This window comes from Mustela lutreola, chromosome 9, assembly GCF_030435805.1.
Source record: "Mustela lutreola isolate mMusLut2 chromosome 9, mMusLut2.pri, whole genome shotgun sequence".
NCBI lineage: Eukaryota > Metazoa > Chordata > Mammalia > Carnivora > Mustelidae > Mustela > Mustela lutreola.
In genome coordinates, this window is record NC_081298.1 from 51,148,946 (window position 1) to 51,163,772 (window position 14,827).

Consider the following 14,827-nt stretch of genomic DNA (forward strand, 5'->3'; position numbering starts at 1 on the left):
TTTTAATGTACTGTTGAATCCTATTGGCTAGTATTTTGTTGAGTATTTTCGCATCTGTGTTCATCAAGGATGTCGGTCTATAGCTCTCTTTTTTGGTGGGATCCTTGTCTGGTTTGGGGATCAAGGTGATGCTGGCCTCATAAAATGAGTTTGGAAGTTTTCCTTCCATTTCTATTTTTTGGAACAGTTTCAGGAGAATAGGAATTAGTTCTTCTTTAAATGTTTGGTAGAATTCCCCCGGGAAGCCGTCTGGCCCTGGGCTTTTGTTTGTTTGGAGATTTTTAATGACTGTTTCAATCTCCTTACTGGTTATGGGTCTGTTCAGGCTTTCTATTTCTTCTGGGTTCAGTTGTGGTAGTTTATATGTTTCTAGGAATGCATCCATTTCTTCCAGATTGTCAAATTTATTGCCGTAGAGTTGCTCATAGTATGTTCTTATAATAGTTTGTATTTCTTTGGTGTTAGTTGTGATCTCTCCTCTTTCATTCATGATTTTATTTATTTGGGTCCTTTCTCTTTTCTTTTTGATAAGTCGGGCCAGGGGTTTATCAATTTTATTAATTCTTTCAAAGAACCAGCTCCTAGTTTCGTTGATTTGTTCTATTGTTTTTTTTGTTTCTATTTCATTGATTTCTGCTCTGATCTTTATGATTTCTCTTCTCCTGCTGGGCTTAGGGTTTCTTTCTTGTTCTTTCTCCAGCTCCTTTAGGTGTAGGGTTAGGTTGTGTACCTGAGACCTTTCTTGTTTCTTGAGAAAGGCTTGTACCGCTATATATTTTCCTCTCAGGACTGACTTTGTTGTGTCCCACAGATTTTGAACCGTAGTATTTTCATTATCATTTGTTTCCATGATTTTTTTCAATTCTTCCTTAATTTCCCGGTTGACCCATTTATTGTTTAGAAGGATACTGTTTAGTCTCCATGTATTTGGGTTCTTTCCAAACTTCCTTTTGTGGTTGAGTTCTAGCTTTAGAGCATTGTGGTCTGAAAATATGCAGGGAATGATCCCAATCTTTTGATACTGGTTGAGTCCTGATTTAGGACCGAGGATGTGATCTATTCTGGAGAATGTTCCATGTGCACTAGAGAAGAATGTGTATTCTGTTGCTTTGGGATGAAATATTCTGAATATATCTGTGATGTCCATCTGGTCCAGGGTGTCATTTAAGGCCTTTATTTCCTTGCTGATCTTTTGCTTGGATGACCTGTCCATTTCAGTGAGGGGAGTGTTAAAGTCCCCTACTATTATTGTATTATTGTTGATGTGTTTCTTTGATTTTGTTATTAATTGGTTTATATAGTTGGCTGCTCCCACATTGGGGGCATAGATATTTAAAATTGTTAAATCTTCTTTTTGGATAGACCCTTTGAGTATGATATAGTATCCTTCCTCATCTCTTATTATAGTCTTTGGCTTAAAATCTAATTGATCTGATATAAGGATTGCCACTCCTGCTTTCTTCTGATGTCCATTAGCATGGTAAATTCTTTTCCACCCCCTCACTTTAAATCTGGAGGTGTCTTCGGGCTTAAAATGTGTTTCTTGGAGGCAACATATAGATGGGTTTTGTTTTTTTATCCATTCTGATACCCTGTGTCTTTTGACAGGGGCATTTAGCCCATTCACATTCAGGGTAACTATTGAGAGATATGAATTTAGTGCCATTGTATTGCCCGTAAGGTGACTGTTACTGTATATGGTCTCTATTCCTTTCTGATCTACCACTTGTAGGCTCTCTCTTTGCTTAGAGGACCCCTTTCAATATTTCCTGTAGAGCTGGTTTGGTATTTGCAAATTCTTTCAGTTGTTGTTTGTCCTGGAAGCTTTTAATCTCTCCTTCTATTTTCAATGATAGCCTAGCTGGATATAGTGTTCTTGGCTGCATGTTTTTCTCGTTTAGTGCTCTGAAAATATCATGCCAGCTCTTTCTGGCCTGCCAGGTCTCTGTGGATAAGTCAGCTGCCAATCTAATATTTTTACCATTGTATGTTACAGACTTCTTTTCCCAGGCTGCTTTCAGGATTTTCTCTTTGTCACTGAGACTTGTAAATTTTACTATTAGGTGACGGGGTGTGGGCCTATTCTTATTGATTTTGAGGGGCGTTCTGTGAACCTCCTGAATTTTGATGCTCGTTCCCTTTGCCATATTGGGGAAATTCTCCCCAATAATTCTCTCCAGTATACCTTCTGCTCCCCTCTCACTTTCTTCTTCTTCTGGAATCCCAATTATTCTAATGTTGTTTCGTCTTATGGTGTCACTTATCTCTCGAATTCTCCCCTCATGGTCCAGTAGCTGTTTGTCCCTCTTTTGCTCACCTTCTTTATTCTCTGTCATTTGGTCTTCTATATCACTAATTCTTTCTTCTGCCTCATTTATCCTAGCAGTTAGAGCCTCCATTTTTGATTGCACCTCATTAATAGCTTTTTTGATTTCACCTTGGTTAGATTTTAGTTCTTTTATTTCTCCAGAAAGGGCTTTTATATCTCTCGAGAGGGTTTCTCTAATATCTTCCATGCCTTTTTCGAGCCCGGCTAGAACCTTGAGAATTGTCATTCTGAACTCTAGATCTGACATATTACCGATGTCTGTATTGATTAGGTCCCTAGCCTTCGGTACTGCCTCTTGTTATTTTTTTTGTGTTGAATTTTTATGTCTTGTCATTTTGTCCAGATAAGAGTAAATGAAGGGGCAAGTAAAATACTAAAAGGGTGGCAACAACCCCAGGAAAATATGCTTTAACCAAATTAGAAGAGATCCAAAATCGTGAGTGGGGAGAAAGGGGATAAAAAGAGGTTCAAAAAGGAAGAAAGAAAAAAAAAAAAACAAAAAGAAAAGAAAAAAAAAAGAAAAGAAAAGAAAAGAATTTTTAAAAAAAGAAAACACCTAAGAAAAATGTAAAAATGAAAAAATATATATATATTAGATAAACTAGTAAAAAATCGTTAAAAAAGAAAAAGGTAACAGTTAAAAAAAAATTTTACCCGAAGGTGAGAAAAAAAAAATGAAAAAGAAAAAATTAAATTAACTGCAAGACTAAAAAAAATCACAGGAAAAAAGCCATGAGTTCCGTGCTTGGCTTTCTCTTCCTCTGGAATTCTGCTGCTCTCCTTGGTATTGAAACCGCACTCCTTGGTAGGTGAACTTGGTCTCGGCTGGATTTCTTGTTGATCTTCTGGGGGAGGGGCCTGTTGTAGTTATTCTCAAGTGTCTTTGCCCCAGGCGGAATTACACCGCCCTTACCGGGGCCGGGGTGAGTAATCCGCTCAGGTTTGCTTTCAGGAGCTTTTGTTCCCTGAGCGCTTTCCGTAGAGTTCCAGAGGACGGGAATACAAATGGCGGCCTCCTGGTCTCTGGCCCGGAGGAGCCGAGAGCCCAGGGCCCCACTCCTCAGTGCGCCCTCAGAGAACAGCGCCCAGTTACTCCCGTCTGCCTGACCTCCGGCCGCGCTCCGAGCTCACCGAGCCTGCGACCGGTTCAAGGTAACACGGAGCTGCGAGCTTACTGTCGGCTCTGTCTCTGTAACCGGCTTTCCCGTTCCAATACCCGCAAGCTCTGCGACACTCAGACACCCCCGATCCTTCTGTGACCCTGCGGGACCTGAGGCCACGCTGACCCCGCGTGGGCTTCACCCCGGTTTAGCCTCTGGAGCGATGTCCCTCAGTGGAACAGACTTTTAAAAGTCCTGATTTTGTGCACGGTTGCTCCGCTGCTTGCCGAGAGCCTGCCCCTCCCCCCGGGGTCTCTCTTCCCGTCGCTTTGGATTCACTTCTCCGCTGGTCCTACCTTTCAGAAAGTGGTTGTATTTCTGTTTCCAGAATTGCTGTTCTTCTTCTCTTCGATCTGCCGATGGATTTTCTGGTGTTTGCAATCTTTAGATAAGCTATCTAGCTGATCTCTGGCTAGCTGAAGCAGTCTCAGCTTGCTACTTCTCCGCCATCTTGACTCCTCTAGACCTAAAACTAAAATTCTCTTTAGCAGTCCTTACTTTTGCTTAGTCAGTCAGGAGGAGAAGAAGGGCATGGGATAGGGGAGGAGGAGTCCTCCTTGGTCCGGTTGGAGGCAGGAAAGGAGGTCCGCTTATGAATCTTTTATTGGAATCCTTATCAAGTTGTATTTTTCAAGTTTTTTCTAAATAATCTACAATGAATTGAAAATATTTTTTGGATTTTATTCAAGGCTATTAACACACAATTTCTCTTTGTTAAATATAGTGCTAAACTTTCAACCAAAACGTTGTGTCTTTTTTTTTTCCACTACCACATCGTCCATCTACTGATTGGTTTCTCTCCCCAACTAGCACATATATACCATTGTCTATCTTTAGGATAAGTAAGGGTCATCTTTTGTCTTTATTCTATTCCTTGTATGCTTCTGAACTTGTTGAATTTTAATATAGTCACACCATAAGCATCACATATTTGATTCCCCTTTAAATAGTAAACAGTGCACAACCAGAGCATACCTTCAAAGCTATCAATATACTTACTCTGACATATTATTTTTGTATTTTTGTAAATTAAAATAATTAAATTATAGAACAAGACATTCAGGTGGTAGGTATTGTAAGTTATACCCAAACTGACTTTTGTCAAACTCGTTTTTGTCATCATATATATCAAGTAGTTTTCTCGGGTTTATTTTTAGAATATCCTTGTATAATGAATATTTACACTGATATCTAGTATAGAAATCTTGCAATTTATTTTAGAAACATTAAGATATTGAAAATCAATCTATTTCTTTAATTCTTTGAAGACATTTTTGGCTTGTTTCTAGTACTTTCTTAATGGTTAAAAAATTAATTTGAAGTAGTCTGAATTTCATTATTATATGGCACTTTCCCTTTGATGAATACAAAGACGATATTCTATATTAGCTATCTGAGAAGAATTTATTTTTTTAATTTTATTTATTTGTAAGAGAGAGAGTGAGAGAGAGCACAAGCAGGGGGAGCAGCAGGGTGAGGGAGAAGCAAACTCACGGCTAAGCAGGGAATCTGTTGCAAAACTGAGTCCCAGGACCCTAAGATCATGACCTGAGCTAAAGGCTCAGGCGTTTAACTGACTGAGCCACCCAGGTGTCCCAATCTGAGAAGAGTTCTGTATGTTATTCCTATTAATATGCAGTTTAAAGTCTAGGTAATTAACTTAATATTTTAGTGGCTATTACATAGATAGCACTATGTTCCAGGCAGAGGGTAAGAAAGAAATATTAAATCAACCATATTCTATGCATTCTAAATGAAAATAATTACTCAATCATAATAAATCCTTCTATTTATGGAATATCAACTTATAAGCTTTCCTCCATATGAACAATGCCAAATACCAGAATAAAGGGTCATCTACTACAAATAAAGGATAGAATTAAAGAATTCTGGTAAGCCATTTAATTTTGAAAAATGGTGTTCTATTGTTGCTGAGTTGTGGTTTTCAGTTACATAATATCTGATACGTGTAGAAGTAATATGAGTGTTACGTGAGATGAGAAATGGTATATAATTAAGATATTTTTAAAAGTACAGATAAATACAAATTTGTAAACATAGCATTATGGAGGAATAAAAATAAATGATAGCTACACACTCTAAAGTGAATAAATCTTGGAAAGCTAATAGAGAAGTAAAACAAGGACAGTGCAAGAAGTATGGTACATTTTTATGAAGTTCAAACAAATTCTGTGAAACCATAGATGGACTTAAAGATACTATTATGTATCAAATATTGTAAAAATTAAGCAAGGAAATAGCAAACATAAAATAACCAAAGCATACAAACTTGGGTAGATACAATAGGTGTGATCATGTTCTACTTCATAAAGCGATGAGTTAATAGATAAATAGAAGTAACTAGACTTTTTAGAAGTTAATAAAACTTTGCCTGTTATTTCTTAGTAATATAAAATATATGGTTTTCTAACAAAAACATTTATCTTAAAAATATTTAAAAATAAATTTCAGGCTACTCATAAAGATATATTTACTTTTCCACTGAAGGAAAGGCTGGTTGTTGTAGTTGTAGTTGTTTGTTTGTTTTAGTCTCCTCCTAGTTTTTATTATTATAATGTGTAATGAGGCATGTTAGATTGAAAAGTGAATTATTTTATAGACAAAAATCATTACTTGATTCACCTCCTGGTACAGCCGATGGAACTCCTGAATATATGCCCTTTTGCCTTATGGAAGAGTAACAGTTATGCTTACTTCTGAAACATACTTGGTGGTGGCCCTAAATAGTGACACCATAGTAAACATTTTGAATATTTGCAATTAATTTTTATAGTCACAGGGCTCCAAAAGGCACTGCTGGTATCTTAGCAGGTATTTCAATAAAGCTAAAAGTTGCTTGACTGTTTAAAAATATTAACAAGGCACAAAACATGGCAGAAGTATTGTCTTCAGATATTATTTTTTTCCATATGCTCCTGATTCCAGACATGACAAGTTATTTCTTAAAATTTTTTTATAAAAGATTTTATTTATTTATTTGACAGAGATCACAAGTAGGCAGAGTCAGGCAGAGAGAGATAGGAGGAAGCAGGCTCCCTGCTGAGCTGAGAGCCCGATGTGGGACTCGATCCAAGGATCCTGGGATCATGACCTGAGCCAAAGGCAGAGGCTTTAACCCACTGAGCCACCCAGGCGCCCCCATGACAAGTTATTTTTGATAGATATATATACAATGTATTTTCCAGTTATGAGAAAAATGGTTCTGCTATATTTAACCTTTTTTTTAATTACATAATTTTGTAATTAAAATTTTATTTTTTAATGTTTTACTTTTCTTTTCTTTTCTTTGTTAAAGATTTTATTTATTTATTTGACAGACAGAGATCACAAGTAGGCAGAGAAGCAGGCAGAGAGAGAGAGAGAGAGAGAGAGGGAAGCAGGCTCCCTGCAGAGCAGAGATCCCGATGCGGGGCTCAATCCCAGGACCCTGAGATCATGACCCGAGCCGAAGGCAGCAGCCCAACCCACTAAGCCACCCAGGGGCCCCAATGTTTTACTTTTCAATATACTACTTAGAATATAAAACCTATTCCATTTTGTAAGAAGTTTAACCATTTAAAAAATGGTAATTTTCTCATTGTGTCTTCCCCTCACATTGCTTTATTTTGAATAAAAATTTTCACAATAAACATAACTGATGCTTTCCTTCTGATGGTTCCTCTGTTGGTCATATTGTATATGAGCCATGACAATTAGTTTTACAAAATTTATTGATGTTTGTTGATATGTTTGATCATAACTAATTTTCCCTCCCTTATCTAGATTCCCCAGCTTTCAGACAGGTGGACACTTCAATAAACCATACCCAAGGGATGTATCAAGTACTTCTTAGACATTCTCTCAGATCCTTGAGGTCTCATTTTGCCTAGGGATTTGCAATAGGTTCTGCCAGAGGCACCACTGTGATAACTGATGTCCATGGTCTATCTCCTGCTAAGCTCAAGAGGTCACTGGTTTCCAAGTTTATCTATACAATTAATGCATTCCAGCAAGTTTTTTTTTAATATTAACAAACTTGTTTTAAAGTTTATATGGAGAGGCAAAGACTCACAATAGTCAACATAGTGTTGAAGGAGAACAAAGACTGAGGACTGACTTCAAACTTTACCATAACGATGGGGCACCTGGGTGGCTCAGGGGGTTAAGCCTCTGCTTTCGGCTCAGGTCATGATCCCAGGGGCCTGGGATCGAGTCCTGCATTGGGCTCTCTGCTCAGCAGGGAGCCTGCTTCTCCTCATCTCTCTCTCTGTCTGTCTCTCTGCCTATTTGTGATCTCTCTCTCTGTCAAATAAATAAATAAAATCTTTAAAAAAAGTTTACCATAATGATAATTGTAAGCAAGATATTGTAATACCACAGAAAGACTAGATTAAAGCAACAGAATATATATTATCAATTATATTTTATATTTAATATAAAAGCAAAAGCAAGGCAAGAGAGCAAAATACAATCTTTTAAACAAATGGTTCTGGAGTAATGGTGAAGCTAAATGTAAAAATATAAAATAAAATAAAATAAAATCATAAAATAAGATAAATCCAGGCAGATATCATACACTCTTCACAAAAATTAACTCAGATTGGATTATAAACCTAAACACGAAACATGTAGAAGCTAATATAGAAGACAATTTAAATGACCTTGGTTTTGGCAATAGCTTTAGCTACAAAAGCACAAGCACTGAATTTAAAAATGTCTACTCTGTGAAACACAATGCCAAGAGAATGAAAAGGCAAAGCACAGACTATGAGAAAAAATTTGCAAAATACACGTCTGGCAAAGGACTGTTAATAAAAAATACACAAAGACCCCTTAAAACTCAACAATGGGGGAAAAACCTGATTAAAAATGAGCCAAAGACCTTAGCAGATACCTCACAAAAGACAATATTACAGATGGCAAATAAGCATATAAAAAGATGCTTCACATCATATGTCATCAGGAAAATGCAAATTAAAACAAAAAAGAGACACCAGTACATACCCAGAATCCAGAGCACTGACAACAGAACACGAAATGTTGGTGAGGATGTGGAGCAACAGGAATGTTCTTCCATGTCTATTGAGAATAAAGAATGGAAAACAACTGGGCAGTTTCTTACAAAACTAAACATATTCTTGCCAGATGATTCAGCAGTAGAAGTTCTTGCTGTTTATCCAAAGAAGATGAAATCTATACCCACAAAGATGTCTATAGTAGTTTTATTCATAACTGACAAAAGCATGGAAGCAACCAAGATATCCTTCCATAGGTGAAAGGAAAAATAAAGTGTAGTATAGGAAACAATGGAATATTATTTAATGCTAGAGAAATGAATTACCAAGCCATGAAAAGATATGGATATAAATATTTAATAAATATTTGATTTTAGGCTTCTACCAGTCTATCAATAGTATAAGTATATTTTAACAGTGAATGTTCAGCATTCATGAATTTACCTAATAAAATATTTTGGGTTCAATAAATATTTTAAATACTTCAACCTCTATGATTATATTCCTAATAACTTTGAATTGGGGTAAATAAACCTTAATTTTTTGTAACTTGTTTCTTATTGCAAAAGAGCTCAATGAAATTTTAGAAAGTAAAAATTTACAAAAAAAAATTTAGTTTACTATTGCCAAATAATTTAAAAATTTATCTTATATTCAAATACATATATTTTTCTAAATTTATTTATATGCTACTAAAACCAAAAACTTTTAGTTATACTAGATTTCATATCATGCAATCAATGCCAGAAATCCATCTGGCAATGATTTGTCTTAAATAGAGTTAAGATGGGTGTTATTACAATGCAAGATGGAAACAAAGATAGTATAACAATCGGTGTTACATAACTTTTCCGTTTTTATCAAGTTACTAATCTACAAAAGGCTTTTATCAGTGACAGACTTGGGAATTTAACAAAACTTTTAAACTAGCATGTGTGAGTCATTCCTAGAAAACAACACAATCAGTAACACTTTATTTAGATTAAATCATGACTATTTCTCCATTTGAATAAAAAAGGTAGCAACCCCAATAAGTTTATTGAACATGAAAAGTTGAAATGCTATAATGCTCCCAAGGAATTAAATGATCCAGTCATGAATTACAAAAAAAGGATATAAATTACCAAAATGTTGGTATAATTGTAATGTACAACTGCCCATTATCGTTCAATAGTGTAGGCTTGTACAAGAACTCTATAAAAGAACTCCACTTCTGAACTGTGGAAAATATGTTCCCTTTCCCCCTATATACAACTATTAAGCCATTCATTTAGCTTTTAAAATATCCACTTAATACAGGCTTTTTACACATTTGAACAGGCAGCAGGGCTCTATTCTTATTGCTTACATCTGAAGGATAGACTTCTAGCGTAAGAGGTAAAGCCCATAAAGGAGCCCAATAATAACAACAAAATACAGTTTAGTGAGCCCTTACAATCTGCCAGCTACCTTTCTGAGAATACTTCAATTAATAAAACATATAAAATACCGGACCACAAGGAGCTTACATTCTTTTGAAATATAATACTGAAATAAACCAATAATAGAGGGGCACCTCGGTGGCTCAGTCCATTGAGTGACTGCCTTTGGCTTGGGTCATGATCTCAGGGTCCTGGGAAGTAACTCCCCAGCAGGCTTTCTAGGCAGTGGGGTGTTTTCTTCTTCCTCTGCGCACCCTCCCAATTCTCTCTCTCTCTGTCTCAAATAAGAAAATAAACCAGTAATAGAATAATGATTGATGGTTGATGGTGATAAGTGTTACAAAGAAATACAAGAAAGGTAAAAGCCATTGCAGAATGCTGGGATGAAAGTTAATTTTATTTTGTGTTGGGTGGTTATATCTCATTTAGGAGATGTTATTTGCACAAAGACCCAGGAAGTGAAGGAGAGTGTTATACAAATATTAAAGGAAAAGATTGCTCTAGGCAGAGCAAGTAAGTATATAGACTTTGTGTGAACAGCTTGTCTGTTACTTTTGAGGAAAAGCAAGGAGGCCAATGAGGAGTTCATAGTGGTGGAGAGAGGAAGAACGTATTGATGTATGACCTTCTAGTACATTGAAACGCCTTCAGTTTTTATTTAATATGAAAGGGGAAGATACCAAAAGACTTTCAACAGCAGAATAAAATAATCTGACTTGATTTTTAGGTTAAATTGCTGTACCAAAATAAATTTTCTGGGAGAAAGGAGTGCAGTATGTGTGGAAGTGGGGTTATCAATCAAGTCAATAATTCAGGAACATATGATGGTGTTTTTAGCATGCTGGGTAGTAATAGAAGTGGTGAGCTATGGTTTTCATTTTGTATATATTTTGATGGTGAATATTCTGGGTATGTGCAGGACAGACAATATCAACATTTATTTTACCTGCACAAACAGAAGGGTGGAGTCTTCATTCCCTGATATGGAGAGAACTCTGAGTTCACATGTTCTTTCTCATTAAATGGCATAGTGATGATGAGGATTTAGTCAGACAGTGAAAGAGAGCAGTAAGCATAGTGTTAAGCGGTAAGACATTATAATACATTTGAACATCAGAAAATGTTGTGTTGGATCATCTGTTTATGTGAGTAAATAAATAAATAAAGCTTCCTGGGGTTCTGATAGAGGTAAAGAAGACTGCTATATGATCCAAAGGGGCACGTGCACCAAATGTTTATAGCAGTAATATCCACAATAGCCAAACTATGGAAAGAACCTAGATGTCCATCAACAAATGAATGGTATATATATATATATATATACGATGGAATACTATGCAGCCATCAAAAGAAATGAAATCTTGCCATTTGCGTTGACATGGATGGAACTAGAGGGTATTATGCTTAGAAAAATAAGTCAACCAGAGAAAGACACTATCATATGATCTCCCTGATATGAGGAAATGGAGGTGCAATGTGGGGGGTTTGAGGGACAGGAAAAGGGTAAATGAAACAAGATGGGATCGGGAGGGAGACAAACCATAAGAGACTCTTCATCTCACAAAACAAACTGAGAGTTGCCGGGGGGGGGTGTGGGGAGGGTAGGAAGAAGGTGGTGGGGTTATGAACATTGGGGAGGGTACATGCTGTGGTGAGTGCTGTGAAGTGTGTAAACCTGGCGATTCACAGACCTGTACCCCTGGGGCAAATAATACATTATATGTTAATTTAAAAGAAGAAGAAGAAGAAGAAGAAGACGACTATAAATCAAATGCTATGGTGTTCAGCAAAGAGTGTGTAATCAGGCATATTTTATTAATGTAACCAAGTAAAATGATGGTCGAAAATTGGAATAACAGAAAACATAAAACTCAGAGATTTTAAAAAGAGATATGGGACAGTGTAGAGAATATAGTCAATGATATTATAATAGTGTTATATGGTGACAGATGGTGGCTATATTTGTAGTGATCATATAATAATGTATAGAGATATTGAAAACCTGAAACTATTGTAACACTGAATATCAACTATACTCAAATAAAAAAATAGTAAAAATTAAACATTTTAATTTAAAAAGATAAAAAGAGGGACAAGAATTTGAAAAGTGAATTTCAAAAAGAGTAAAGATGAGGCTAAGACTAACTCTGAACCTTGAGGAAAACACCATTTTGAAAATTCTTCCCATTTTGAGAAAACTCAAATGAATCAATACCATAAAAGAACCCATTTTAACTGAGAGATGTAATGAATGCTCAAGAAATAATTTTATGACAGGATAATTCTTCCCTATGAAACAGCATACAGAAACCAGGGGAAACACCTGGAAGCAAAATAAACTATACTGAAAATAAGAATTAGGAAAAAGATAAATGATGAAAGATAAAAAAAATTAGACCTGCGACAGAGACCTAGTGAAGAGAATTTTTAGCTTGTGGTTTAATGTTTTTGAGGATAATCTAGAGTTCATAACTGCCCTTAGGAAGGCTGGTTGTAGGCAGTTTAGGCAGAAACCTAGGACAGGCCTACTTTGGTCAGGTAGTGTTGGAGGAGGCCATTGGGCTGGACAAAGACAAATCCAACAATTTGACTAACGTGTCTGTGAAGATGTTGAAGTCAGATGCAACAGAGAAAGACCTGTCAAACCTAATCTCAGAAATGGAGATGATGAAGATGATTGGACAGCACATGGACACCATCAACCTGCTGTGCCCTGCACACAGGATGGTCCTTCGTACACTCTCATGGAATGTGCCTCCAAAGACAACATACAGGAGTACCTGCAGTCCCAGAGGCCTCCTGACCTGGAGTACTGTTACAATATCAGCCACAATGCAGCAGAGTAACTATCCTCCAAGGACCTGGTATCCTGTGCCTACCAGGTAGCCTGAGGCATGGAGTACCTTGCCTCCAAGAAGTGCATACACCAAGACCTGGCCACCAGGGAAGTGCTGGTGACAAAGGACAACATGATGAAGATCTCAGACTTCAGCCTTGCCAGAGATATCACCACATCAGTTACTATAAAAAGACAACCAACAATGGACTGCCTGTGAAGTGGATGGTCCCTAAGGCGATGTTTGACCAGATCTACATCCACCAGGGTGAATTTTGGTCTTTTGGCATGATCCTGTGCAAAATTTTCAATCTGGGAGCCTCCCATATCCTGGAGTGCCTGTGGAGATGGTTTTCAAGCTGCTGAAGGAGTCATTTGATGGATAAGCCAATAAGTGCACCAGAGAGTTATACACAATAATGAGGGTGGCTGGCATGTGGTACCTTCGAGCTGCTGGTAGAAGACCTGGATCATACTGTGGCCTTGACTTCCAACCAGGAGTACCCGGACCTGTCCTTGGCCCTGGAACAATACTGTCTATGCTTTCCCAACACCCAAAGCTCCACCTGCTCCTCAGAGAAGAATTCCACCTTCTCTCATGTGCCGTTGCCCAGGGAGGCCTATCTGCCCTGACACCCAGCCCAGCTTGCCAATGGTGGACTCAAATGACTAGTATCCCTATTACTCCTGTCCAGATTCCGTCATAAGCTGTAACCCTTACCCCCCACCCTCCCTGAAAGACTCAAGGCCTTCTCCTTTGTCCCTTTCCTACTGGCAGGAGCCAGCTGCCTACCTGAGGCCTTCACCCCTAGAAGTTCACCTTTCTTCCCCTTCCTCTTCCTCCTCCTTACAACCTGCTCATGAAGGAAAGGAACAGAGAGGCAGGTACTTGTTCGTGGACTCTTCCTTCCTTCCCATATGTTGAACGAAGACCCCTCCCTGTCATCTGGTACTGCCTGGACATCGAGGGAGTTGGAGATGAGGCATGCCAGTGAAAGCTGTCGGAGCTTTCCTGTTTTGTTTTTGTCTGCTTAGCATAACATGTAAGACTGAGTTCTGGTGGCAGGGACCTAGTCCTTGGGGCTATAGCACTAGCGAGGGGACGTCAACTGCTCTGGGCCTTGGCTAAGAGTAACCCCTGCTCCAGAGATATGGTGCCAAGGGCTTATTAATTTTGATACTAATTTGCTTTGCTGACCAAATACCTGGTATCAAAAGATGGGAAGGCAAAGACTGGAAGCAGTGTTGTGACCATGGGGTCCAGCCCCAAACTATGAAGAAAACACAAAGTGTATAAATCTGAGTAAGTATATATTTACACACCTTTGTAAATAGGTTGTTATCAAAGATTTAATCAATGGGTAATATGCTCCTCGTGGCTGGGAAGCATCAGTTGCCATATATTAAAAACAAAGAAAAGAGGTGTCTGGGTGGCTTCCTCCATAAGTGTCCCTTCTTTTCAGGTCATGATCCCAGGGTCCTGGGATGGAGCCACACATCAGGCTCTCTGCTCAGTGGGAAACCTGCTTCTCCTTTTCCCTCTGCCATGCTTATAGTTCCTCTTCCTGTCTCTCTGTCTGTCAAATAAATAAAATATTTAAAAAAATACAATAAAGAAACAAAATGTTTTTAAAAGGTCTTTTTTTTTTTTAATTTTCTAGGGGTGCCTGGATGACTCAGTTGTTTAAGCAGATGTTTGCCTTTGGCTGAGGTCATGATTCCAATGTACAGGGATCCAGCCCTGTATGGGACTACTTGCACCCAAGGAGCTTGCTTCTTCCTCTCCCTTTGCACGTGATTCCCCCTGCTTGTGTGCTTCATCTTCTCTATGTCTCTCTCTCTCTCTCTTGCTGTCAATAAACAAAATAAAATATTTTACTTAATCAATCAATCAATCAATCAATCTACTTTCACTTTAGGTCCCTAACAAAAATTGCTACTGCTTTTTTTTTTTTTTTAAAAAGATAATTTAGAAAGATGCTTCCAGAATTAAAAAGCTGTTTTGTTTCTTTTTCAGGATTAAATATAGAAGTGCTTTAAAAAGTAAAAGAAAAAATGTGCTATAT

The 14,827-nt window shown here is 37.6% G+C and overlaps 1 long non-coding RNA gene across 1 annotated transcript in view; it reads left to right on the forward strand.

Annotated features, from left to right (window-relative positions):
• LOC131808265 (uncharacterized) overlaps positions 1–14,613 on the forward strand; it is a 36,509-nt gene extending 21,896 nt beyond the window's left edge. The window contains exon 2 of the long non-coding RNA XR_009344758.1: positions 14,423–14,613. This is a non-coding gene — a long non-coding RNA (uncharacterized LOC131808265). The remainder of the gene's footprint in view (positions 1–14,422) is intronic.
• Positions 14,614–14,827: the final 214 nt, after the last annotated feature.